Source organism: Lissotriton helveticus, chromosome 7, assembly GCF_964261635.1.
Source record: "Lissotriton helveticus chromosome 7, aLisHel1.1, whole genome shotgun sequence".
Lineage (NCBI taxonomy): Eukaryota > Metazoa > Chordata > Amphibia > Caudata > Salamandridae > Lissotriton > Lissotriton helveticus.
The window spans coordinates 1783898969-1783926352 of NC_136068.1; the positions used below are offsets into that span (position 1 = coordinate 1783898969).

The 27384-nt window shown below is 43.6% G+C and overlaps 1 pseudogene across 1 annotated transcript in view; it reads right to left on the reverse strand.

Annotated features, from left to right (window-relative positions):
- Positions 1-3473: 3473 nt before the first annotated feature.
- Positions 3474-27384, reverse strand: part of LOC144770767 (phospholipase A2 inhibitor gamma subunit B-like) — a 195981-nt pseudogene continuing 172070 nt past the window's right edge. Inside the window, exon 5 of the transcript XR_013599008.1 lies at positions 3474-4959. The product of XR_013599008.1 is annotated as a phospholipase A2 inhibitor gamma subunit B-like (transcript). The remainder of the gene's footprint in view (positions 4960-27384) is intronic.

Genomic DNA, 27384 nt, shown 5'->3' on the forward strand with positions numbered 1-27384 from the left:
CTAAACCTCTTGCTGCAGGTGTTTGTATGTTCTGCTGTTTTTGGCTTTGTAATACATTTTTAAACTTTACTTCGTAGGCAGTGGTCCTTTGGATTAGGATGTAATTGATGTTTGAAAATTGTCATGAGTATGAAATTAGAGATCTTCCTTTACACTTCTTAGCAGACAAAAAGGTTCAGTCGGCCAGGGATTCCAAGTATTGGCAAGGTAAAAATCTATATGAGAATCCCAGCGTCATCAAAGGCCACGTGAAGACACTTTATCTGGCTTTTCATTGCCTTGTAAATATGTGCCTCTTTCACGCATAAAACTGTGTGAAAGGGGCGTTCCATGGGTGTTGCTGTGGGTGTTACCAGCCAAAACCCATGGAGACACCGTAAACCTGGAAACGTGTCAGAATCTAACTCCACCACAAGTGGCCGGTTGGGAGGAGAAATGTGGATAAATGTTTTGATTTCTCCTCTTGTTTTCCTTTTTCTATGTGTGCAGCTTTCTGCAGCACACATAGAAAGAGGATTAATTGATTTTGTGCAGGAAGCCGACCCTTCCTGCACAGATTCTATCAGCTCCGCAAAGCAGGCACCCATGCCTTATGGAGCAAGGATGCCCACATTTGTGCATGGCAACCACAGAGTGCCACTGTAGGAGAAAAAGTTAGGAATGCACCCTATCATATTCCTTGCAGCACTGTCCTGCACCAAAACCTCTTAAATTAGGCCCCATGTGTGTTTGCACCGTTTTTAAGACCATCTAATTTCTGACGTTAAAAAACTGCCTCTAATGGGACTTAGCTGCATTTTTTATTTTTTTGCGACATACAAGGATATCCTTGTAAATATCGCATTGTGTGTTTTGCTGGAGTTTTTACGCGGGAACGCCTTCCTTTGATATAATTTTCAGTAAGTCATGCTAACAGAAGTGCTGCTGTGAAAAAATAAAATTGACACTATGGCGGCGTTAAATCCTCTATATATATTTTTTCAACTGCTAGGATATAGAGAATTTTTGGTATAATCGATAAATCTCTCGAGACTTAGCTTATTGCCTTTTTTGTTTCTTTTAGGTGAGCTCATATCTTCTGATGAACTGTTGTAAGTTTTAGCCCATACAATTCATTTGTGTTCTTTAAAGATACTGATGTTTTCCTATTTAGTTTGAAGATAGAGGATTTTCTCAATATTGCTGGTTGGGATAATATCTATCAATTAAAGCGGTTTTCTTACGAGAAAAACCGGAACCATTCATTTCATGTTTCTCTAATAGGAAACGGAACACGGGAATAACTACCCGAAATGTGGATTGTTACATTCGACTTCACGAATGCAAATAGTTTGGCAAGAATTGAATAATAAGACTTAAGAAAAGGCCATTTGAGAACTTTTTTGTAATTAATAAATGAAATCCGGAATCAGCAGTTTAACAACAATAACTTTTTTTTCCATGGGTAGATTTTCATTTTGGATTTTATTTTCTTACAGATATACTAATCTTTATATCAAAGATTATCTGAATTTGTGTTTTTTTTTATTGTATAGATAATTTTATAATGATACGATGATATATTGAATGTATCTTATTTTTAATAAATGTATTTTATTACACACTTCTTTCTCTAGGTAATACGTGGCTATTCCTGAAAAAGGCGCTGGTTCGGTGAAACACGCATCAAATTTATTGTTGTGCCACTATTTATGTTTTTTTCATTTTTTTGTGATTTTGGTGTTCATAATATTGTATTTGATTTGTTCTATATTGCATATAGATTCAGATCTTTTTTATTGAAGTATGTATTTTATAATGTGTCTTTTTAAAAAATAACTGTGCCAATAAAAAACAGAACCTCACTTATTAATGTTTTGATTCTCCCATCTATCATTGTATAGACAAGACGGTGCAATTGCCTAGGTTGTTATTCCTCATACACACGGCGGTGTTAAATCCTTGTAAATATGCCCCATTCTATGGTGATGGAACACAAAGTATAGCTTAATATAAAGCCTATATTATAACAAAGGAGAAGTTGTAATTGAAACATCCAATTAGATAAAAGGACAGAAGTAAGGACAGCAACTACAGCAAACCATACAATGAGATACATTGAATTCCCAGTAAACACAGAGGTTTGTTACGTTTGGATCCAGTCTTAGATCACAAACTAAGCATAACATAGAAAAGATCTGAGTCCATTAATAGTAAACTAATAGCAAATCATCGCTCTAGTGAAACAAAAAGAAAAATGATATGTCTGGGTCCAAAGGATGAGTTTGCAAAGAGTTGAAAATAAGCAATCCAAGATATTCAACAAGGACTTTCTTCTGTTACTAACAGGTAAAAAAATTGTTAACATGTGGAACTAACTACTCTGTGTATGTTCTGATTTGTCCCTGTCAGAAAGCGCACACAGGAAGGAAATCTTCCCCCTTCAAAAAAATAATTCTAGTGCATATGAAACAAAGCTCTCCATTTCAATGAAATGCACCGTGGTGACAGTAATGAATTGACATATTATGTGATTGATCGAATAATGACTAATCTAAGAGGATGAAACAGAGAGCAAGATTTGCATTGATTGGAATCTTAATAAACAATAGAGGTAAATACAGTAGAGCCTAATGGATTAAAGATGTTGACGAACTAGCAGTACAGTTGGGGGATTGAGGGATGGAAGTATAACTAAAGGGTGATGGTATCTCTGCCATAAAACCCTGTATTTGCAAAAATTGTTCTTTAAAAAAAAACATGTTCCATTGTTCCTTGTAAATGATTGTCTTGTATTTTATTTGATTATAGGTGTTGGTGTGGAAAAAAGATAAAACATATGACATACTAAAGACCTAGAACTAGAATTGAATTTAAATGTACATACTCCAGATGTTGCACAATACTCTGTAGTAATTCAATTACACAAAACATTTAAATGATTTGAAGATAAACCATTATTCATATGGAAGTGATTAAAATGTGCCATAATGGCCAACCACGGCATGATGTATTAGGAATCAGTAAACGACTAAAACCACACAATGAATATCAGGAAAACTATGTGAACCGGTTCAATACTAGGATGACCTCGGTATTATTGTGTGTCTGTACTGCTCACTAAGCCATAAATATTATGTTATATCAGAGCTGAGTCTCTTTTCACTTTCCAGAATGATTGATGGCAGAAAGCTGTCGCCCATTTGATTGTTGGCACAAAAAACCATTGACTGAATAGAACTATTACACAGTGATGGCTTTTCAGTGGCAACTGCAGTTTACTCAATATTCTTGGGTGACACACTCGTTCACACACACACACATGCACAAGAACACACACACATACATCAAGGTGCTGTATTTCTCATGGTGAAGAGCTCACTCAGGCCTTTACTAACTGATTTCTCTGAAGAATCAGTACAGACCCAAGAGATACACATCAACATATTTCTGCTAAGCCCATTATTCCCATATGAATCAAAGACTCCCAGGTATTCATTTAGAATCAGCTTTATTCATCTACATAGATCCATCACAGACAATAAAACAAGGCTTTCGTTGCCCTACACTTCATAGTTCGCAAGCATGACTGGTTGGGTTTGGGGCACCCATCACATTGCTCACCATTCCGGTGGAACTCAACAGGCCTGAGTAATTCAACATAAAAATGGGGGTGAGGGGGTTTGTAATATTCCAAGTCATGGACTGTGATAGGCCACCTGAGTTCTGAAGGATATGGTAGAAGAGAACAAAACATCTTATGCCAGTCACAGAGCCACTTCATGATATTCCTTTACAGCAACATCTCAGAGGCTGGCTTTGATTCAAGTGTGGAGCAAACTTTGTTGGATTAGGTGACTTTCTCCAACTTTATGTGCAAACTTGTGTGACAAAAAAATAAAAGGGCCCTAGCACTGGTGGATGTTAGGAGGAAACAAAAGGTATGACATCCTTTGATCCTTGGAACTGCAAAGCTGCAATAATATGCCCGCTTTGGGTGAAGCCAAGTGGCAGTGTGCACACTAACCAGATTATCTGTAACATACTACCTCTAGGGTGGATAAATTAAGTCCACCCTGGAGGTAGTATTTTACAGACAATCTAGGAGTCAAGACATTTGAGTAGGATCTTACTTCTATTGGAATCAACACATTTTTGGTTGTCTCCATTTACCAGGTCAGCCCACATGATTCTGCCAGCTACCAGCTACTTGGCCCCTGATGGCAAGTCAGACGGACATTTGAGCAGACACACCTGGTGGATGGAATTTCATTTTTCGGATGGAATCCCCACACATGCATCCACTTTTCCTACTTAAACACACAGACTGGGTGATTAATTGTTCCAACTCAAATTTGCCCGTGGGTTGAGCAAGTGCTAATTGTGACTCAGGGCAACATTGCAGGGCGAATAATAGGGGAAGAAGGCTGATAGAGGTGTAAGATGCCTGGCAAGGGTAATCATTAGATGTTTCTCCCTTGCCACAAAAGGTGAAGGAGGAGGCAACAGCGCATTTATAATTGAGCTGAGTAGATTGTCACCCAGCTCGTCACTGAGGCCAGAAATGCATACAGCAGGACTGTGACTATGATCAAGCTAAATATATACATAACGCAGGGCTTTGCCTTACACTTGGTGTGTGTGCCTGCCACTTGCTGGGTGTGCAGAAGGCATTATGGAGGGTATGTAGACCTTCAAAACAAGAGCTATGTAACCTCCAGACCATAATGTAAAAGGTAATGTCTGTAAGCAAAGATGCAGTTTAATTTCCATGTTTCCTATTTGCAATAGCACTACTCCTGGTGACTGGATAATCATTTTCTCAGCACCCGGGTGGGTTTGCATATTAAACTTTATCGGCTCGTTCGCACCTAAACTCCGCTTCAGATGAGCTAATTTTTGTTCCTGGCAAGACATCCATGAGAGCACAAGCATTGGGTGTTGCACATCCTTTGAAGGAATAGTCCTTAGCCTCTTGTTCTGCAAAAAAGAACAGAAAGACATTTATTCTCACCTAAGTATAATACAACATTGTTAGAACTTTCCATCACTGTGTAACACACTGCTGGTGGAATAACTCATTTTATGTAATCCTGTGCTTCAATATCTGGGTGGAAGTGCAATATTTGGAGAATTAACCAAAGTATAGTATACATGATAAAGTTACAGTTAACATTTTTACTGTTAGAATTTGAACAAATAAATATTAACATTACAAAACATGGGCCTGAGGTAGAGCTTGGCAAAAAGAATAGTGTATTGTAGGAGCTGGGTTTTTGTTGCCGTACCACCCCCATACCAATTTTTGCCTGGTATTTGATGCAACTTTGGCTGGAGTGTACTGGGTTACTGCTAACCAGGTCCCCAGTACCAGTGTTCTTTCCCTACAAACTGTATAATTGTTTATCAACTGGCAAAACATTTAGCATCGTCTGTAAGTCCCTAGTAAATGATACCCTGGTACCTAGGGTCTGTGATTCTAAAGGGGGTCTCTAAGGGCTGTAGCATGAATTGTGCCACCCAAAGGGACTCCTTCCCAAGCACATGCCCGGCTGCCATTGCAGGCTGCATGTCCTGGTGCAGACAAAAGTGAAAACACAACATGTCATACATGCCTGTGTGCCATGTCCCCTACCACTGCATGTGATATTTCTAAGTCACCTCTACAGCAGGCTTCACAGCCTGTGCTGGTCAGCCCTATTGGCTGCGGGGTCAGATGACCAGGGAATCCATCTTAAATCATGTATTAAACACTGGAGAAAATGAGTTCCCCTAGCTACATGATGGCTTCACTGAAAATAGGGATGTTTGATACCAAACATCTTGTCTTGATAAACCCACACTGATGTCAGTGTTTGGAGTTATCAATACATGCACTAAGTGTGCACCTTAGAGGTTACCCATGAAAGCCAGCAGTCTCTGGTGTGCTTGATGAATGGATTTTGCCAGACTGCCATCAGAGACATTGTTATGACCTCCTAGGGTGAGAGCCTTAGTCTCAGGAGATCCATAACTAAAGCCTATCCGGGAAGAGGGTGTAACAACTCCTCCCACAGGATGACCTAATGATGAGCCTCCTTGGGCTGGCAAGCTTCTAAGGAGCGATAGCCTTTGGAATGCAAATCTGGCTCTTATCAGAGGAAAGGAAGCCACCCTCAAAGTCCAGAGACCACTTGGCAGATGGACAGGTGGGAAAATTGGCTAGTCAGGTAGGCGTGCCACCCCCAGGCTAGTACCCCCCTAAGATGGGCTAACTGCAAAGTGGATACGTATTTTCAGAGTTGGCCATCTTTGTGATGGCATACCTAGGAATGATGGGGCAGGGTTAAGCCCACTTCCCCCGGAAGTTGCGTTTAGCTAGAGTGCCACCCCTCTACTCCCAAGATGGCATCTCCACGCTCTCAAGAGTGGTCCAGCACTCCCTCTGCACAAACGGGACTTCCCGCAGCGTACCGAGGAATGAGGGTCAAAACAGGTAATGGTACTGTTTGTCTGACAGCGCTCAATTTAAAAAATGGTTAAAAACTATTTAAAAATGTAAAATGATCCAACCTGTGCAAAATGAAAAATACAATAGCAGCAATTCAAATAGCAGCAGTTCCTGTACATATGGCTATGGTATCTGTCCAGCGCCCTAATCATTTCCTAATGCGGTCATTTAGGGGGTGTAGTGACCCCAAGGATCAGTATCCCATTGGTACCTACCCTACACTCCCCTAACTCCCCTAGGTTCAGTATTTAGACGAGCCCTGTCACAAGAGAAGCAGATCCTGATGACCTAAGAAGAGAGTGGAATCCGAAGAGCCGTGACAGAAGAGAAGAACACTTGACTTGGCTCCAGCCCTGCCCACCTGTTTGCAGCCCTCATGGAAAACTGCGCCAAAGTTGACTAGTTCTGCAGCTGCCACTCAAGAAACTCAGAAGGACTGCCTGCTTTGAAAACTCAAGACCTACTGTGAACAGCCAAACTGTTCAGAAGAAACTCTAATGAAGAGAATCTGAGGCTTCCAAACTGCCAAAACCCAACAGCTGAAGCAACCACTGCTCCCTCCTGGACTCCTGTACATTGTTTGCAGCCTCTGCGCACAGCCTCTGCTCAGGTAAGGAAAAAATGTGACGCCTAAAGGTACCTCTGCACCTGTCGCCCATAGGCCTTGGAGAAAAGGATCAAAGGTGTCCCCCTGAGCACTGCAAGGCCTGAGCTTGTTGGATAAACCCAACTGCCGTCCTAGCCAGAATATCAAGCCTTGTTTTATAGAGACCGTTCCCTATTAAAAGACATTGTGCTCCCAACGCTGATTTGCACCCTGCACCCGACTGCCCTTGTGCTGCTGGTGGTGTACTGCTGATGCTGGCTTGGACCTTGCCCAACACTCACCTTAACTCCTGGATATTGGTTTTGTAAGTTGCTGTACTGTACCAGAGGATAACATTGCGTAGCTCAGGAAATGCAGTGTCCACTTCTTAAAGTGAAAAGAATATATGTTTGGAAACGTACTTACCTGAACAATTTGTCTCTGATGCCAAATCATATATAATGGTACTATGTATTCTCATAAATTGGCGTGGATCCCCTTGTTGAGTTGTGTTGTCATTTATTTATCATTACATATATTTTGCAAATGTCTTACGCTTGTGTTAAGGCTAAGGCTGCTCGACCACACTACCCCCTAGTAGAGCACTTTGGTATTGTATAGCAAGCCCTGTTTACTAGTATAGGAACTCCTGCACTCTTTACACAGTATATCAGACTATTGATATACCACATAAAGAGACAGCTTTTACACATATTGTAAGAAAATAAATCATTCTTTTGGAAGGGTGGTTGCTCACCTCAAGAAATATTGTCACCAAGACCAAATTTGCCAGTATCTCATGCAGCAACGTGCAGCAGCTGCAAATGTACAGAAATGTAGTACTTTTCTTCGCTTCCCTTGTGTCAGTTCTGAAATCAGCTGCTGTGTTCCACAGAGACACATTTGCACCCTAGTGCAAAGGTATCTCTGTGAGTGTAGCATAGGTTGTGTACTAGAAGAATAACCTTCCAGTCCAAAATACTATCCTTAGGGCTAATTTTAAACATTTTCCCACTATGGGTGTACATTGCAGCACACGTGCAAAGTAGGAAAATAAAGGAGAAAAAAACATTTCTCCTTCATAGCGTTTGGTTCTAGTGTGCACTATTTTCTGATGCTAAACTGTGTCTACTTTTTTAAGTAACTTGGGTTTAGCAACAGAAACCTTGGGTGGTTGCAAGGGAATGCCCATTCAGCATCTATGGCACAGAGTAATGCAAAGTAGCGCTATACGCGGCTTTGCATTACTTTCACATTATTTCCAGCGTATATAAATTGGAAAAGATGATTTTGCGAACATTTGTGCCACTTTCACAACACATACATGGCGTAACAATCTTAATAAATGCTACAGAGCAGACAGGCTTAACTTGGGCAATGTGTAAAGTATTTATGCAGTAACAAAACAGTAAGCAAAATACAAAATAGTAATTAGAAAAAAAATATTTTCTAATTAGTAAAATAGAATTATTTTAATGATTAAAACGACAGCAACACAACAAAAATCCATTTACAATTCTAAGTAATAATGGTGCTATTGAGCACTAAGTACCAATGAAAGTCTATAGAAATGGTGGACAGGGACCTGGGCATTATTTCAGGCTAACTTCAATGAAGTACTAGTAAGATTTCACCTTCTGACTTTGTCTTTCTTAAGAAGCTCATAATCCACCTTAGAGATTAGGTTCCCTTGGTGGTTCTGAAAGTCTTGAAAATGCAAAAAGTTCCAACTTTTCAGGATTTCCAGAGCAGCTGCTCTGGAACGCTTCTAAGGCTCCCAGGACCCAAGGTCAGCACCTGGGGCCAGGATTGATTCTAGCAGAGGTCACCAAGAAGGTGCAGTGCAGGTGTAATTATTGCTGATCAACTGGTCACATTACAAATAAAGCTTCTTGATGCTTGTTGTATTCCTTCAACAACACAGGAAGTCACCTAACCACCCCCATTTCTTTGTCCTGGCTAGAAGAGGGATCAGGTCAAGTCCTTCAGGTTTCTCTCAAGTCATGAACAGCAGGTCCAGTATTTTTCTAATGATCTTCTACAGGACCAGAAAGTGTTCTGCGAAGGGTGCCTTGGAGTGCCACATTTATGGTTGACACCAGCAATTGGGTATGGAAAAATTCTGTTCCTCCATAACCACCAGGAGAAAGTTCCATGAGGCAACCCTACCAACTCGTGCAGCAGTTCCTGTTTGCCCTCCTGCCAACATTCCCACAGTGCTCTTTATTCCAAAAATTCAAAATAGAGAAACCCCACCTTCCTTGTGCAGTCTTGGTTCCCACCAAGTGTTATGCGGTCACATTATGCACGAGTAGGAACTTCACCATTTTACAAGTTCACGTTTTAAAGTTGACATAATTCTTGAACGTTTAAATTTGGGACACATTTGTCTGTGTGCCGTAGGCATATTATTGAGAGCCTTGGACATTCTGTACAAGGGCTAAGTTCACTGCACAAAATAATGTTGTTTGTTATTGCCTGTTCAGCAATAGAGCTATCACAAAAGAATCAACAATGGCAACCTGACTGTGGATTCGGCATGGTTACATTGATGAAGTTTGTTATATAAACAACATTACTGCGTTGCTTAGACAGATGAGCATTTTATTGACACTCTCAAGGTCATCCCGTGCCGGAATTCCTGCAGAGCTGAAACCTGGTTACCTCCTGAGAAGAATGGTGTCCCACTCTACACCAAGAAGGGCTTTCAGGGGGGGGGGGGCGCTACAGGGCATCAAGCAAGATGGCTCTTGCGGTTCGGGTTAAGATCCGTCCATCATCCTTATCATCTCGCCAATTCAAGGCTCAAAAAGCAAAGATTTGTGCATCAGAACAATGCTGCTTCACATTCCATTCAGGAACGAAGACATACCTGCCTGCTGTGCTCCAGAAATAGTCACCAGACCTCAGTGACTATTGCTTACAACACGGCAGTGGCGCAAGTCTGCTGAGCTGTACTGGGCGGCGCTGGGGAGATTGACGGGGGCAGCTTGCCTGTGATCGCATCCCCGCGGAATTACCTGGGTGGAGAACCCTGCTGAACTCTGGGTGGAGGACTTCATGCGGTGCCCCTCTTAGCTCCAGGCCTGTGGTCCTGAGGCCGGAGCGCTGTGACTCTTGGGCCTCCGCGGAGGGGGGCGGCTATTGTGCGGATGGGCTGGGGTCCTGGAAGCACTGGTGAAATGACAAGTGGTGAGTGCCTGATATCCCCCGGGGCTGGCTGGCCTTCCTGAGTGGAGGCGGCCGTGTGAGCCACAAACGCCGCTTTGCCAAGATTGAACGGTGCCTTGATTGGTGGCCCAGCCTCGCTCGTTTGCCATCTGCCCCACCTGCGCAACTAATCCACGTTGCATAGGGGCTTGATATCTGGTGCGGCGTAGGTGCAGATCACCGGAGGAAACTGCCCTGGCCCCACTCCTGGTGATACACTGAGACCATGTGCAGAGAATTAGAATTCGTGCCAAGCACAAGAGCGAGGGCCTGCCCTGCAGACCGGCTTGGCAATTCGGGCTGCACTGTTCCCATGAGGCACAGGGTCAGACTGATTTGCATATGGCCATGTCTGAACTGGGGTGGCTGAGTAGGCTAAAGAATGGTGATGGATTAAACCCAGATCAGTTGACTGGGGGTGAGTGTTTGATTTGCTCAAACGCTCCGTCCATCATCTACTTTTGTATCGCTTTGTTTGCCCTAAGTGTGGCAGGGTATGCTCAGACGTGAGTCCGTTGCTCACTTGGCCACTGGATTCAAGATAGCCTGGCTGATGAGGATTATGAATCCGAAACCGGTCCCAGGATGCTTGTTTCCGGTCCAGGGAAGACATGGCTTGGCAGTTCGGGCTGCACTGTTCCCATGAGGCACAGGGTCAGACTGATTTGCATATGGCCATGTCAGAACTGGGGTGGCTGAGTAGGCTAAAGAATGGTGACGGATTAAACCCAGATCAGTTGACTGGGGGTGAGTGTTTGATTTGCTCAAACGCTCCGTCCATCATCTACTTTTGTATCGCTTTGTTCGCCCTAAGTGTGGCAGGGTATGCTCAGACGTGAGTCCCTTGCTCACTTGGCCACTGGATTCAAGATAGCCTGGCTGATGAGGATTATGAATCCGAAACCGGTCCCAGGATGCTTGTTTCCGGTCCAGGGAAGACATGGCTTGGCAGTTCGGGCTGCACTGTTCCCATGAGGCACAGGGTCAGACTGATTTGCATATGGCCATGTCAGAACTGGGGTGGCTGAGTGGGCTAAAGAATGGTGATGGATTAAACCCAGATCAGTTGACTGGGGGTGAGTGTTTGATTTGCTCAAACGCTCCGTCCATCATCCCCTTTTGTATCGCTTTGTTCGCCCTAAGTGTGGCAGGGTATGCTCAGATGTGAGTCCCTTGCTCACTTGGCCACTGGATTCAAGATAGCCTGGCTGATGAGGATTATGAATCCGAAACCGGTCCCAGGATGCTTGTTTCCGGTCCAGGGAAGACATGGCTTGGCAGTTCGGGCTGCACTGTTCCCATGAGGCACAGGGTCAGACTGATTTGCATATGGCCATGTCTGAACTGGGGTGGCTGAGTGGGCTAAGGAATGGTGATGGATTAAACCCAGATCAGTTGACTGGGGGTGAGTGTTTGACGTCCATCATCCCCTTTTGTATCGCTTTGTTCGCCCTAAGTGTGGCAGGGTATGCTCAGACGTGAGTCCCTTGCTCACTTGGCCACTGGATTCAAGATAGCCTGGCTAATGAGGATTATGAATCCGAAACCGGTCCAAGGAAGCTTGTTTCCGGTCCAGGGAAGACATGGCTTGGCAGTTCGGGCTGCACTGTTCCCATGAGGCACAGGGTCAGACTGATTTGCATATGGCCATGTCTGAACTGGGGTGGCTGAGTGGGCTAAAGAATGGTGATGGATTAAACCTAGATCAGTTGACTGGGGGTGAGTGTTTGATTTGCTCAAACGCTCCGTCCATCATCCCCTTTTGTATCGCTTTGTTCGCCCTAAGTGTGGCAGGGTATGCTCGGACGTGAGTCCCTTGCTCACTTGGCCACTGGATTCAAGATAGCCTGGCTGATGAGGATTATGAATCCGAAACCGGTCCCAGGATGCTTGTTTCCGGTCCAGGGAAGACATGGCTTGGCAGTTCGGGCTGCACTGTTCCCATGAGGCACAGGGTCAGACTGATTTGCATATGGGCATGTCTGAACTGGGGTGGCTGAGTGGGCTAAAGAATGGTGATGGATTAAACCCAGATCAGTTGACTGGGGGTAAGTGTTTGATATGCTCAAACGCTCCGTCAATCATCCCCTTTTGTATCGCTTTGTTCGCCCTAAGTGTGGCAGGGTATGCTCAGACGTGAGTCCCTTGCTCACTTGGCCACTGGATTCAAGATAGCCTGTCTGATGAGGATTATGAATCCGAAACCGGCCCCAGGATGCTTGTTTCCGGTCCAGGGAAGACATGGCTTGGCAGTTCGGGCTGCACTGTTCCCATGAGGCACAGGGTCAGACTGATTTGCATATGGCCATGTCTGAACTGGGGTGGCTGAGTGGGCTTCAGAATGGTGATGGATTAAACCCAGATCAGGTGACTGGGGGTGAGTGTTTGATTTGCTCAAACGCTCCGCCCATCATCCCCTTTTGTATCGCTTTGTTCGCCCTAAGTGTGGCAGGGTATGCTCAGACGTGAGTCCCTTGCTCACTTGGCCACTGGATTCAAGATAGCCTGGCTGATGAGGATTATGAATCCGAAACCGGTCCCAGGATGCTTGTTTCCGGTCCAGGGAAGACATGGCTTGGCAGTTCGGGCTGCACTGTTCCCATGAGGCACAGGGTCAGACTGATTTGCATAATGTCATGTCTGAACTGGGGTGGCTTAGTGGGCTAAAGAATGGTGATGGATTAAACCCAGATCAGTTGACTGGGGTTGAGTGTTTGATTTGCTCAAATGCTCCGTCCATCATCCCCTTTTGTATCGCTTTGTTCGCCCTAAGTGTGGCAGGGTATGCTCAGACGTGAGTCCCTTGCTCACTTGGCCACTGGATTCAAGATAGCCTGGCTGATGAGGATTATGAATCCGAAACCGGTCCCAGGATGCTTGTTTCCGGTCCAGGGAAGACATGGCTTGGCAGTTCGGGCTGCACTGTTCCCATGAGGCACAGGGTCAGACTGATTTGCATATGGCCATGTCTGAACTGGGGTGGCTGAGTGGGCTAAAGAATGGTGATGGATTCTACCCAGATCAGTTGACTGGGGGTGAGTGTTTGATTTGCTCAAACGCTCCGTCCATCATCCCCTTTTGTATCGCTTTGTTCGCCCTAAGTGTGGCAGGGTATGCTCGGACGTGAGTCCCTTGCTCACTTGGCCACTGGATTCAAGATAGCCTGGCTGATGAGGATTATGAATCCGAAACCGGTCCCAGGATGCTTGTTTCCGGTCCAGGGAAGACATGGCTTGGCAGTTCGGGCTGCACTGTTCCCATGAGGCACAGGGTCAGACTGATTTGCATATGGGCATGTCTGAACTGGGGTGGCTGAGTGGGCTAAAGAATGGTGATGGATTAAACCCAGATCAGTTGACTGGGGGTAAGTGTTTGATATGCTCAAACGCTCCGTCAATCATCCCCTTTTGTATCGCTTTGTTCGCCCTAAGTGTGGCAGGGTATGCTCAGACGTGAGTCCCTTGCTCACTTGGCCACTGGATTCAAGATAGCCTGTCTGATGAGGATTATGAATCCGAAACCGGCCCCAGGATGCTTGTTTCCGGTCCAGGGAAGACATGGCTTGGCAGTTCGGGCTGCACTGTTCCCATGAGGCACAGGGTCAGACTGATTTGCATATGGCCATGTCTGAACTGGGGTGGCTGAGTGGGCTTCAGAATGGTGATGGATTAAACCCAGATCAGGTGACTGGGGGTGAGTGTTTGATTTGCTCAAACGCTCCGCCCATCATCCCCTTTTGTATCGCTTTGTTCGCCCTAAGTGTGGCAGGGTATGCTCAGACGTGAGTCCCTTGCTCACTTGGCCACTGGATTCAAGATAGCCTGGCTGATGAGGATTATGAATCCGAAACCGGTCCCAGGATGCTTGTTTCCGGTCCAGGGAAGACATGGCTTGGCAGTTCGGGCTGCACTGTTCCCATGAGGCACAGGGTCAGACTGATTTGCATAATGTCATGTCTGAACTGGGGTGGCTTAGTGGGCTAAAGAATGGTGATGGATTAAACCCAGATCAGTTGACTGGGGTTGAGTGTTTGATTTGCTCAAATGCTCCGTCCATCATCCCCTTTTGTATCGCTTTGTTCGCCCTAAGTGTGGCAGGGTATGCTCAGACGTGAGTCCCTTGCTCACTTGGCCACTGGATTCAAGATAGCCTGGCTGATGAGGATTATGAATCCGAAACCGGTCCCAGGATGCTTGTTTCCGGTCCAGGGAAGACATGGCTTGGCAGTTCGGGCTGCACTGTTCCCATGAGGCACAGGGTCAGACTGATTTGCATATGGCCATGTCTGAACTGGGGTGGCTGAGTGGGCTAAAGAATGGTGATGGATTCTACCCAGATCAGTTGACTGGGGGTGAGTGTTTGATTTGCTCAAACGCTCCGTCCATCATCCCCTTTTGTATCGCTTTGTTCGCCCTAAGTGTGGCAGGGTATGCTCAGACGCGAGTCCCTTGCTCACTTGGCCACTGGATTCAAGATAGCCTGGCTGATGAGGATTATGAATCCGAAACCGGTCCCAGGATGCTTGTTTCCTGTCCATGGAAGACATGGCTTGGCAGTTCGGGCTGCACTTTTCCCATGAGGCACAAGGTCAGACTGATTTGCATATGGCCATGTCTGAACTGGGGTGGCTGAGTGGGCTAAAGAATGGTGATAGATTAAACCCATATCAGTTGACTGGGGTGAGTGTTTGATTTACTGAAACGCTCCGTCCATCATCCCCTTTTGTATCGCTTTGTTCGCCCTACCTTCAGACCGGATCAGGCACTACCTGCGAGACACCCTGCCCTGCAGCTCCCCCTCTAAGGGTCAATTGCGCCCTAGTCTGATCGGGCATGCATTGGGAACGACGACGGAGGAGAGATATGGTCTACAAGTCTTAGATCCTTTGTGCTCCCCTATTCCCCTGATAAGCATTGAATTTGGGGTGTGCAGGTGCGTGCCAGGCCCTCTCCAGACTTGGGGAGATCTGGTTGACCAGTATTGCTGCTCACCCCTGGGGTCCCAGCAATTGCACCCTGCGGGCTTCCACACACTGAGTGAGGCCTACTGGAGACACTGACAGGGGCGTCTCTGAGCGTGTATACCCCAACACTGTGACGCTCCCCAGGCGTTTTCACAAGCCCTGGCACATTCCACGGGTGATGTGCGCTTGCTGCGGCCACTGGTCCGACCCTTCTGCTGCAGTGCTTGCGGGGGTCACGGTGGGGGAAGCTAGCGGCCCTGGGGACCCCCCTCTTGGCTCAGATACACTGGCTACAGTCTGCGCTGCCATCATATGGGCTCCTTGCCATCCTAACAATTGCTAAACAACAGCCCCTTGGCCTTATCCTCCGTGACAACCCTAACCTCCAGTCAACATGAGGAAACCAGATGGGTGCCAACTGAAGCTTAACTTTGAGGCGTGGGAGACCCCCCGCTCCTAAACGGACCCCGAGGACGACCATGCGGAGGCACCGGTGACACATCAAGGAAAACACCACTTCTTCAACACCTCGCAACTTGCGCCGGCTTCATCAAGACCTTGCCGAAGCCAGTCGGGAGCCGATCCTCCCCACCCCACCGTCCAGTCTGTGGAGGGGATACTTCAGATATTGAATGAGCAGATGCTGCTATGTTTTGTATGACTCAAAGAACTCATCCAATGGACTTCACCTCCTTCTTTGATGACACTGCGATTGCCTGATTGGGTGATGGACAGAGGAAATTTCTTCTGGAACATCATGGGGATGAAGAAATGATATCGGCCATAATGCAATTGCAATCCGGAAAAGCGCCGGGGCCGGACGACCTCCCTGCTGAATTTTTTAAAACATTCCACCACTTACTTATCCCGGTTCTGAGGCACGTCTATGAAGAAACTCGTAAGACTGGTATACTTCCCCCCTTTATGCATGAGGCGCGTATCATTTCCCTACCTAAACCGGTTAAATTGCCTACATACTGGGATTCGTATATTAATCACCAATCGCATTAGTCCCCTCATGACTGCCCTAGTGCTTCCTGACCAATCAGGCTTCGTACCCACCAGAGGCACCTCTCATAATCTGCACACGTTGTTTGCGCTGCTCCAGGATATTTGCCCCCGATATAAAGGGTGCGGCTATATTTCTGGACGCCACTAAGCCATTTGATTCCCTGGAGTGGGATTATCTCGCCTTTGTCTTACAATGCATGGGATTCCCCGCCCCCTTCCTGGCCTGGATATTCTTGCTATATTCAGGAATACAAGCTAGAGTAATGGTTAATTGCATCCAGTTGTCTCCTTTCACAATAGCACGGGAACCCGTTAGGGGTGCCCCCTATCACCTTTCCTCTTTGCCATAGCCATCGAGCCCCTTGCGGCCAAAGTCAGACAACACTTTTGGGAATATGCATTGATCTATCCAGAGAGGCAGATTCTAATCTCAATGTACGCAGATGACCTTATGTTTTACCTGCGATATCAATGAGATAGTGTAAGCAAACGATTTGCATTTACATCCCCTCATGGAGGCACTCCGGGTTGTTCATAGAAATGAATCAATATGTCGAATTCAAAGTAGGTTTATTTGATGTTTTTGAAGTTACCTGCGATATCCCACCATCAGCCTCAATCCCATTCTTGGCTTACTCATCCTATTTGGCCGACTCTCTGGGGTCAACGTGAACTTGGGGAAATCCCAGATATTCCCTCTGACAGATTCCACAATATGGTTTGAACCTGTCTACCCCCCTGCGTGGTGTGCGGATACAATCAATACCTTGGAATCCATGTCTCCCGCTTAAGCACTCCAATTATGGACGTACACTAGACCTACTAACTGACATGATCACCAGGTTGATTGCGCAGCCCCTCTCCATGGCTCTGATCAAAATGGTACTATTGCCCAAACTGCTCTACCTCTTTACCAATATCCCTCATGCTCCTATTCGACACTTTTTTTAAAGCATTAAAACCCAGCTGATCCGTTTTTTGTCTGGGGGAAAACAACCTAGGCTGGCATGTGATGTCCTCACGCGTCCCATTGATGCCAGAGGATTCGAAGTCCCAGATATGCAACTCTATTTCATCGGTGCCCAGGCTCACTTCGCAGCCTACTGGATGCACCCTCCCTTACATGCCTCACCTAGCAATAGAAGATGGATACATGGCCCCCATACCTTGCACAGCTTACCTAAGCAGTCCCGCAGTCCCCAGACACCTAGCCTCTACCACTGTACAATGCACCACCAGTGCCTGGCGTGATTTGGCGCATAGACTCCAATGCTCTGTACTCTATTCACCACTAGCGCCATTACAGGGGCGACACGATCTACCAGTCACGTGGGAGGGAGGATGCCGCTGCATGCTACGCAAATTGTCCTGCCTCACTTGGGGCCAATTGTACACACACTGGAAGTTCTGCACCAGTGAGGAATTCTTTGGCACCACATCCCCCACTCCCTTGGAGCGATTCTATTATGTGAGGTTCAGACAAGATATGCACTTTCTCACTCAATGTTTCCCGCTAGAACCTCATGTTATGCTTCCTCTTCACACTCAGACCCCCTTGAGTATGTAGTGTCACAGCTCTATTGCACAAATCAAGGGGAATGGGAAGGGGACCCTGCTCCAGCCAAGAGCAAATGGGAGGAGGAACTGGGATATTCCCTCACGACTGAGCAGTGGTCCTTTTGCTGCTGCCAGACTGCAGAATAGTAGACTACGCCTTATACATTACAAATATATTCACTGACTATATGACACGCCGGCTCGGCTACACCGCTTGCACTTGAGAGACACTGATCCCTGCAATAGAGGCCGAGTGATGGGCGCTGACTTCGGGCACTTGGCCTGGGACTGCCCGCCTGTCTGTGAATATTGGAGGGAAGTCCTTTGTGCTCTAGACAAAATGACTGGTATACACGTGCCTGATGACCCCCTTACCACTCTCCTAGGTCACACAGAACAACTCCCTGCCAAGATATGAAGATACGCCTAGTTGGCCCTCCTTTTGGTGAAACGTCAAATTGCTTGCCGATGGGGAAGAGGCCGTGCCCCCAAATTCAAGGACTGGCTGAACAAACTTATATATTGCCAGGAACAGCTACACACCTATGCTGAGCTTATGCCACCCTCCTCTCGCCAGCGAGATATTTGTGCTCCTCTTCAAACATACCTTTTGGAACATACCGACATCGTTGACATGGTGTAAAAGAAGGGCCATGCCATACGATTGAAGTTTAATTAGCTCATATAGTTGTTTGGCCCAATTTCTAGCTTTGTCAAGTTGGTTTCTGAAGAAATTTGTTTTCAAGTTTCTCATACTTTTGTAATATGTATTCCTCAGTGACCTCAGATCTTTGAGGTTTTCAAGGGAAAGTGAGAATCTCCATCTTCATTCAGTTAGTCTCAAATTGCATCTTTTGGTATTGAGGCTACCATTTCACCATGGTTTAGAGTCTTTAATGTATAATCTTTTTAGTTTTAGGGCTGCTATTGATTCTAGAATAGACTTTGTGAAGTTAGTGTAGTGGTTTGTAAGAACTTGAACATCTGACATGTCTCCAGAAAGTGGTAGGATATTACTGCTGAGGGATGTCAATTAATTATTATTATTTTTAAATATATTTATTGTGATTTTGATGCTTTGTTTCTGTGGTTGCCGAGGCAGCCCTGTGAGGCCATGGGCTCCCGTTTTACGAAGAGACTGTGTTGGCATTTGAATACGGGGGATACTTGGTAATATGAAAAGGAGCGAGGGGAGATAAGAGGGATATTTTATCGCCTTTTACATTGATGGAAAGTAACATTTACTAATGTATTGCAGCGTCTGCCTACATGAGTACTTACCAAAATATTGCATTGTGGGACTATGAATATTTTCCTTTTCACTGCAAAGGATTGTCTATGACTAAGGCTATAACAACTAAAACGGTCAGACCAATAATCAAACGATGCCGCCCTAAAGTATAATAAATGGCAGCTCTCTCATCCAACCGGTGCTTCGGCTTTGTTTGCTCATAATGCTGGTTGTATTGCAGCGGGATACTTCATTCCTGTGGTTGCCAAGGCTGCCCTGTGAGGTCATTGGCTCCTGTTTCAGAAATAGACTGTGTTGGTATATATATATATATATATATATATATATATATATATATATATATATATAACCTGCTGGAAGCCGCCAGTAGGTATATATAGTTAGGATTTTTTTGAATAGGGATTTCTGAAAATTCTATGTTGAATAACTTTGGCGTTGATGGACAGAATTGGCTGAAATTTTCAGGAAAATGGCACATTTTGTTTCTGAGCGTCCCCTTAAAGTTTGGGGGGGTTTCGTCAAACAGGGGCCGAGAAAAAAGGGGGGTCCCAAAACGTGTTTTTAACATTGAGTTTTCCATAGGGCGGTTGGACTCACTTTTAGCTCGAACGGCTGAATGGATTTCTATGAAACTTGGCAAAATTGTAGAGACTGTTTGCCCGATGTGCCTTTGCTAGGTCTCAAGATATGTGCTCCAGTGGATTTTGAGAAATTAACGTTCAAAAAAATATATATATCTGTGACAGCGTCCCGGTTAGCGCCCCGGTTCGCGTACCAGACGCGTAACGGAACTTCGCGAGGAGAAGCGGATTGGCTCTCCGGTGACTGTCAACATTCTAAACAGTCCGGAGCAGCCGCCATCTTGTCTCTCGGTAGGATCGAGAGACAAGAGGTGGAAATAAACGAAGGGGGAAATGAATGAAAGGGGGCAAGGTAGACCCCTCCTGACCCCCTAGGATTGATGTGGGGGCTATTAAAGGGCCCCGCGGGGCAAAAAAATAAAATAATTTTTTTTCGATTTTTCGCGGTGGAAGCGCTACCCGGTACGCGAACCGGGTAGCTCACCGGTAGCGTAACGGGAGTCCGCCATCTTGTGTTTCAGACGAATTTAGTCACAAGATGGAGGATAAACAATGTTGGGAATGGGTATAAGGGGGCACGGGAGACATATCCTGACCCCCTAGGTTTTCTGAGGGTGGCTGAGGAGGCCCATATAGCATTTACAAAACCTTGAAAATTCACTGAAAAAACCATAGGTTATAGACCATATGTAGTTAGGAATTAGCATTTACAAAACCTTATTTTACTCACACAAAACCATTGAAATTCGCATATATAGTTAGTTGCACTAACTATATATCGCGCACCCGCAATCCACTGCTGATCATGTCACATATTACATCATTCATGACATGGTCAGTGACATCACTGATGACATCACTGATGACATCTCAAATGACATCACTGATGACATCACTGATGACATCTCAAATGACATCATTTATATATATATATATATATATATATATATATATATATATTCACTGAAAAAACCTTATGTTTCACAAACGTTATAGTTAGGAATTAGCATTTAAAAAAACCTTGCAAATTCATTGAAAAAACCATAGGTTTCACACACGTTATAGTTAGGAATTAGCATTTAAAAAACCTTGCAAATTCACTAAAAAAAACATAGGTTTCACCCATGTTATAGTTAGCTGGACATTTCTCTCATACAAAACCATCGAAATTCCCCCGTTATAGGTAGTTCAGCTAACTATAACTCGCGCACCCGCAATGCACTGCTGATGACATCACATATTACATCACTCATGAAATGGTCAGTGACATCACTCATGACATCACTGATGACATCATCCAGGGAATGTGTTTCTTTCTGAAAAATAATTATGTTTTATATGCCTATATCCAAAGGTCGATTGAAGAATAAATGGGTATATAAGTGTCTGAATGGATGTTCTTTTGTAAAAATGATTGCATAACTGACTTATTAGCTGTATCTTAGTGAATACATGTATTAGCAAGTAATGTTTAAATATGTAAATATCTGTATCAGTGTCTCACTTTGTCTATAAGTGGCTACATGGATTGGTGAGTAGCTACATGAGTGTGTATATGGGTTATTAGTTTGTTTTTGAGTATCAGTATGAGTGTCTGTATGGTTCGGTGAGGAATATGACTTAGTGTATAGATGCATCAATGAGTGACTCACTGTTTGTATGTTTTTTTTAATACAGCATGTGTGCAGCACTGTATGGGTGGATGAGTGTTTATATGGGTGTGTTAGTGAGTGAATGACTGTCTCAATAGTTTCTTAATGAGTAACTACATATGTTTTAATCTAGTATATGTCAGTATTGATGTAGATAAGTGATTATATATGACAGTGACAGATTGGAAGAGTTCCTGTATAAATAAGTATGTGTTTCTATACCTGATTGTTTAAGAGAGTAAGTATGTGTACGTTTCTGTAGAAATAAGTGTAGTCGTGTGTGTAGATCTGTATATGCAAGTAAATGGATGTTTGATAGTTTATTTCCATGTGTGAGTATGTGTGTGAATAACTTTATGTATAAGTGTAGGTGTGTAACAGGATGTATACATGTATGAGTACATATGATGAGTGAGTACATGTATGAGTGACTATATACAACTACTGCTGAATGAGTGAATGTCTATGTAGATGCTGGAATTACTAAATAAGTTGTTCTAACTGGTATTGGTATCTCAATTTTTTGGAAAATGTTAGTTCCTATTTTTTAATGTGCGTATCAAAGGTAATATTAGGGTGAGAGGAGGACTGCCACTCTTCCACAAGGATCATGTCATCAGTGATGTCATCGGTGATGTCATTTGAGATGTCATGAGTAATTTCATGAGTGATGTCACTGACCATGTCATGAGTGATATAATATGTGATGTCATCAGCAGTGCATTGCTGGTGCGCGAGTTGAACTAACTATAACGGTGGAATTTCAATTGTTTTGTATGAGGGAAATGTCCAGCTAACTATAACATGGGTGAAACCTATGGTTTTTTCAGTGAATTTGCAAGGTTTTTTAAATGCTAATTCCTAACTATAACGTTTGTGAAACCTATGGTTTTTTCAGTGAATTTCAAAGGTTTTGTAAATGATAAGTTATAAAGGTATTAATTATTATGTCTTTCTTTTTATACTAATTTCTTATATTTTTAATATAAATATTTATATGTATTTAATTTTTTAGATTATATTTCATATTCTTATTATAAAATATTAACAAAACTAAATTGCAAAGTAATTTTTGAATTAATTATTGATTGACTTTGGTTGCAAGTATTACACAACTCCAGCAATGCTCTGGGGCGCTATGCTCACAAAGCTGTATGAATCCTTACACCTGCTTCAAGCATGTGCAAGGTTTTGACGCAGCATAAGGTCAAAAGTGACTGAATTAAATGTTATACATTTCACGCAGTCACTTTTAGGAGGCGTTGCTGCCCCCCCCTTCTGCACAGGAAAGCATCTTCTGTCGCAGGGCTTTACAATGTAATGCACCCTCCAGATGCGTCACATTGTTAATAGCACACACCATGGCACATCTTTTGCACTACCGCTGTGTCACAAAAGTGACGCAACAGCTATGTAAAAGTGGCAGAAGGGGATTGTAAATCCACCCCTAACACATACAAATTCACCCAGGCAGTTTCACCAGCAGCGCAAATTGAAGCATAGACTTCTAACATATTCATGTACATATGTTACATTCAAGTGCTTCGCACAAACTATAGTATAATATAGGTAAACACCTTATAGATTTATGCTGTAGCACTTCCTTATAGCTCTGCATTTTCACATTCTCCATACACTAGTAATATATTCATTAATTCATTTATGAACTACACATTCATTCTGACAAACTTTTACACACTAACATGGAAATATAGTTCTTTCTTTGACCAGTGAAGGTAGTTCTAAAAAGAACTGTTTTTTTTTTTTTTTTTTTAGTTTTGTATTTTTTTTGTGTTATCTCAACAAATTCCAAGCGGAACAAAAGGATGAACAAAAGAACAACAAATGTCGAGGACAGCAATACCCCTGTATCCTGCGTTTCATCAGGTCTGTAGACTGTTCCCTATAACACAAAAGTTTATCGCAATAAATGCAAAGAATTTTAACTTTAGCAAAGTCAGAATCAATATGTGGGTGTGGACTGCTTGCTAAAAATGCTGCCGCAGTTGATGTGCTTGGTGTACTACCAGGTGTGTTCTCGTGCTACCTCCGTCTTTCAGCTAGAGCAAAGTTCTTGGGGTGCAAGTTCTTCACGTGTCGCACCATATTTGCTGTGCCAAATGAGTATTTTTTACATGGATCACCCCTTGAAAGAGTTGTTTGGCAAATTTTACAGGTTACTTTTGCAGCATTAACCTTTTTTTGACCTTCTGGAAAAGTGAAAAACTTCCAAAATAGAGCTTCTTTACTCTTCTTTGGAGCTTCTTCAGGAAATAAATATCCCTCTGAAGAACAGCTGGAAGATGACTCCATTGCTCTTATTATGGTGATCTTCCTTCTATTTGAGAAGATTCTCACAACAAATGCTTCTTCTTATAAAGTCAAAGTCAAATGATTATAATGGGACGGAACTTTCAACACTCGCAATAGGAAAAGTTACGAACTATTAAAAGTATTTAGGAAAAATCATAGTTATCCCAAATGTCTGCCCTTAGTATCTACATTAAATAAATACATGTTTTAAACAAAGTAGAAACATTGCCCCCTTTCACGTACAGAACGCCGTACATGACGTCACACCGAAGCTTTAATGCGACGCGTAACGTCAAAGCATATCCGTACCGTATGCGCGGGTACACGCTGAGTATGATAAGCAGAACAAACTAAGTTGCGATCACCCTGTCAGTGACAAATCAGAGCACAGGGCGCGCTAAGGACAATGATTAGAAGTGCTGACTCATTGCACATCCGATTCTGGGCCTGCCTCTGTGTACATTATACCACCGTCCCCATCTCTCTCTGTTAATTGTTAGTGCACACACTCATACTTGCACATGCGCGGTGCACGCCCGCCCACACTATCCACATGCCACCACCTAGCATGCTTGCTATCATTTAGCCTGGAAACCAATACATTACCCAATGAGATGTCCCCCAGGGCCATCATTCTTGCAGACCGCAAAAACGCTACTAATGACGGCCCTGGGCTTGGTTTGGTCAGCCCCTGCGGTTCCTATATAATGCGGGCACACATGAGCACGCTCTCTTTTGCCTGCCTGTGCTGCAGTGACAGAGAGACTCAGCGAAACCGCAGCCTTTCAAGACACGACAAAAGACGAGAGAAGCAAAGGTAAGAGAAGACCTCACAACATCAGCCTCCACTGTAAATTGTATATGCATAATGCTATTTTTTTATCCTTCATATGGCTTTCCTACCCCTCAATGGTTTTAAATTGTACTTACATAATTGAAATATTTCTTTATAAGTCACGAGGTCCTATACACCTCTAATCTTAAAAATTGTGTGTGCATACATTTTGGTATCGTATTTCTGTACTACGCCACGTGCTTAGGCCTCTAATATTATTAATTGTGCGTCCATGAGAGTATTTTCTTTTCTGCGTCACGAGGCCGTCCCAGGTCTCTATTAACTTATTGATCTTCCTTTGTTTCCTGGAGCAGCAACAGTCTTGACTACGGAATATTAAAAACCCACATTAAAATTCACTTTTGATAGTAGTTACGCAACTCAGTTTACGATGACTAATCAAAATGTCCTTTTATTTCCTTTACCAAACATCGTTCAGAAGCAACCACGGCCTATCGAGCAACAGCAATGGAATTCTCTGCAACTTATTGAATATATTTTGACGTATAGGCAGACTTCAAGTTGAATGGTGAACTCTGGTGGACGCACACTTTATACAAGGTAAGCACAGCAGCCTAGATCTACAAAGCCTTCATAGCAATGCAATAGAAATAAGTCGCCATAACGGGCGTCAGTAACGTAGTAGGCATTTCCATATAGACACCACTTGAACGCGGCACTATAAAAACTGAAATATATCAGGTACACTGCACTCGTAAAACTGTACTATTAGCTTTATTTGTGAAATGAGAGAGGGCCTTATTATCAACCCTTGGCAACAGAATTATCGCCACTTTGTCGGCAGCAAACTGCCGCTAAAGTGGGCATAATAGGTTTGATAATATGCTCTATGGAATTCCGATCGAAGCTCATGTTAGATGTGAAGGACATCTGACATGATGTTCGATTGAAATTCCATAGAGCATATTCTCAAACCCATTATCGCCAATTTAGCGACACTTTCCTGCCAATAAAGTGGCAATAATTTTGTCGCCCAGGCTTGATATTATGGCCCAGAGTGCGTAGTGTACAGCATGTTCTCTGTAAAATCTCTAATTACCTCCGAGCAGTGACAACAGATAGGTTACAACAGTCTGAGAAACAGATCCACAACCTTATTACACCACTTTTGAGTCACTTTTAACATGGGTAAAGTGATTCAAGGAGCTAGTAAATCTACATCTGGTTCAACAAAATATCTCAACTCCAGACTCTGCCACACTGTTTTAATGTTTTCTTTCTCTCACTCTATGTGACATAATTTCTCTTTCTCTCTTAAACTTAGACACTGCTGTCTGTTTGGACGTGTAGAAGACCAGCTCAACTAAAGTTGTCAACTCAGCTTCCTAATGTGTTAAGGTGCAAAGTTTACACAACGGTAAGCACAAAGGCCTAGATCTACAAATCCTTCATAGGAGTGCATTAGAAATAATTCGGCATAACGGGCGTTAGTAACGCAGTAGGCACTTCCATATAGACACCACTTGAACGCGGCACTATAAGAAGTAAAATGTACCAGGTACACTGCACTCGTAAAACTGTAGTGTTAGTTTATTTGTGAAACGAGAGAGGGCCATATTATCAAGCCTTGGCGACAAAATTATTGCCACTTTATCGGGGTATGCAACGTTTACAACGAAATTTTTACAACGCACTACCATTACAACGCATGTATTACCACGCATACCATTACAACGCATTGCGCTGGGGGGTGCTCTAGGGTAGGGAATACGTTTAATTTTCTATCCAACACCTTCCCTAGTGTCCACGGGGACTGGAGTTGGAATAGAAAATTATACTTACCACTATCCAGCACCTCTAAGCGCTATGCGTTGTAATGGTATGCGTGGTAAAAACCACGTTGTAAAGGTATGCGTGGTAAAAGTATGCGTTGTAAGGTCATACATCCCTTTATCGGCAGCAAACTGCCGCTAAAGTGTCCATAATAGGTTTAATAATATGCTCTATGGAATTCCAATCGAAGCTCATGTTAGATGTGAAGGACATCTGACATGAGCTTCGATTGGAATCCTATAGAGCATATTATCAAACCCATTATCGCCACTTTAGCGACACATTCCTGCCAATAAAGTGGCAATAATGTTGTCGCCCATCCTTGATATTATGGCTCAGAGTGCGTAGTGTACAGCAGCTTCTCTTTAAAATCCATAATTACCTCCGAGCAGTGACAACAGATAGGTTACAACAGTCTGACAAACAGATCCTCAACCTTATTACGCGCTTTTGAGTCACTTTTAACATGGGTAAAGTGATGCAAGGAACTAGTAAATCTATGTCTGGTTCAACAAAAAATCTCAACTCCAGATTCTGCGACACAGTTTTAATGTTTTCTCTCTCTCTCACTCTCTGTGACATCATTTCTCTATCTCTCTTAAACTTAGACACTGCTGTCTACTTAGACGAAGATCAGCCCACCTGAAGTTGTGCATCCTACTGCCTGCAGTGTTTGGCCGCAAGGTTTATACAACGGTAAGCACAGAGGCCTAGATCTACAAATCCTTCATAGGAATGCATTAGAAATAAATCCCCATAACGGGCGTCAGTGACGCAATAGGCACTTCCATATAGACACCACTTGAACGCTGCACTATAACAGAACTGCAATGTATGAGTCACACTGCACACGTAAAACGGTAGAGTTACCACAACTTGTAATGCTTCAGCTCATTTACTCACATCTACATAATTCTAAACTCTAATTTTCTTTTTTCTTTTGCAGATTACCAATCAGACATCCTTTGGAGTCAACTTCACAATTTGTTTATACTATTGTTTTTTAAAGTTATTTTTCTAGTTGTTCATTATATAGTTATCATTGAGTTTCATTTATATTTATTGTTTAATAAAAGTTAATTTAAAAAAACTACATAGTTCTTTTATTTTGTGGGGGAGGAGTATGACGGCCCACAATAAAAATAATGTTCAAATACTATA